Source organism: Cucurbita moschata, unplaced genomic scaffold, assembly GCF_002738365.1.
Source record: "Cucurbita moschata cultivar Rifu unplaced genomic scaffold, Cmos_1.0 Cmo_Scf00118, whole genome shotgun sequence".
Classification (NCBI taxonomy): Eukaryota; Viridiplantae; Streptophyta; class Magnoliopsida; order Cucurbitales; family Cucurbitaceae; genus Cucurbita; species Cucurbita moschata.
Window position 1 is genome coordinate 206,981 of NW_019268634.1, and position 1,580 is coordinate 208,560.

The 1,580-nt window shown below is 39.4% G+C and overlaps 1 non-coding gene across 1 annotated transcript; it reads right to left on the bottom strand.

The window, feature by feature from the left end:
- Positions 1-932: 932 nt before the first annotated feature.
- Positions 933-1,005, bottom strand: TRNAA-UGC. The gene has a single exon. It is a non-coding gene; the product is annotated as a tRNA-Ala (tRNA).
- Between the last annotated feature and the right edge of the window lie 575 nt (positions 1,006-1,580).

Genomic DNA, 1,580 nt, shown 5'->3' on the forward strand with positions numbered 1-1,580 from the left:
ATTAGTTCTTCCATCCTCCTAGCTGCATCTTCTTCTAACTTCTTCAACTCTGCTTCACGCCTTTTCTTCTCTTCTTCCTCTTTCTCAAGCTTCTCTATGGAATGATTCCGATCAGTGGATGCACAACTAGGACTGGAACTGAAGGATTTGGGGAAAGGAGATAACGAGGAAGACCTACTTCTGCGTTGGCGGCTGAAGGAACTTGAACGGCTGCTTCTCCTGGAATGGGTAGTGGAATGATAGGGGGAAGGACCCAATACGAACATTCGATTCAAAGACATCTTTGTCTCCATGATTAAGTCTCTCTCAGGATGAAACACCTTGCATGTTCCATTTTGAAACAAAAAGGTAACCTCTTTGCTTGCAATTTACCACTACTCAACAAATTGTTCCTCAGGCCTGGCACATAGAACACTCCTGTTATTATCATTATGATTCCATTCACTTCCAGCTGTAAATTACCCTTTCCGGTTACAACCATGCTTGAAATTCCCAATGAAAATGTCCTAGCTTGTGACAGTTATAGCACTCCACTATGGCCTTGTTGAGCTTGTGACAGTTATAGCACTCCACTATGGCCTTGTTGAAGGTTTGTCTGCCTCGTCCCCTTCCTCTGCCTCTAAAGCTTCCATGACCTTGACTCCTTCCTCCAGCAGACTACACAAGTGGACTCTCTATCGACATACTTTTATTATGACACACTTAGAAGATTGTTGCTTCTAGTTTTAACTAGTTTAGGGCATGGCTCTGATACCAAATTGTTACCATATCTATTTGGTATCATATTTATGTCTCATGCTACCGCCATCCTACAAATTCTCACTTACAATAAGTACTAGATTGCTTTCTTTACTTAAATAAGTCCTCTCTCTATGTGCTTGTTTGATTGTAGCGTATAACTACTAGTATTTGATCCCCGTACCTCTTCGTTTTGGAGATGCAGGGTATGGATCCCCGTACCTCTCGCATGCAAAGCGAGCGCTCTACCATCTAAGCTACATCCCCATGATATTTACATTATAAAACCCTAAATGTCCCATCATCAATAATAGTGAAAATAAAAAAATATCAAAATATTAATAACAAATAGTTTGGTTTGGTGATGCGGGGCATCGATAATTGTGAAAATGAAAAAATATAATAACAAATTAAATACTTTATTTTGGAGAGGCAGGTTATCAATCCCCATACAACTCGCATGCAAAGCGAGCGCTCTACCATCTAAGCTATATCTCTACAATTTTTACGTCACGAAACCCTAAGCGTCTCGTCATGAATAATAGTGAAAAAATAGTAATAACGAATAGTTTCTTTTGGAGATGCGAGGTATCGATCCCCGTATCTCTCCCATGCTACATTCCCACTCCCATGCTACATTCCCACGATTTTACATAAAAAAACTCTAAACTTCCCATCATCAATGATATGAAAATGAAAAACTATCCCCGCTCATTATGTCGTAAATAAGGAAAAATTTAAAAGAACTAATATACTTAGTAATTGTTTCCTTTGTTGATGCATGGTATCGATCCAGTACTTCTCACATGGGATGCAAATGCTCAACCATCTAAGCTATATCC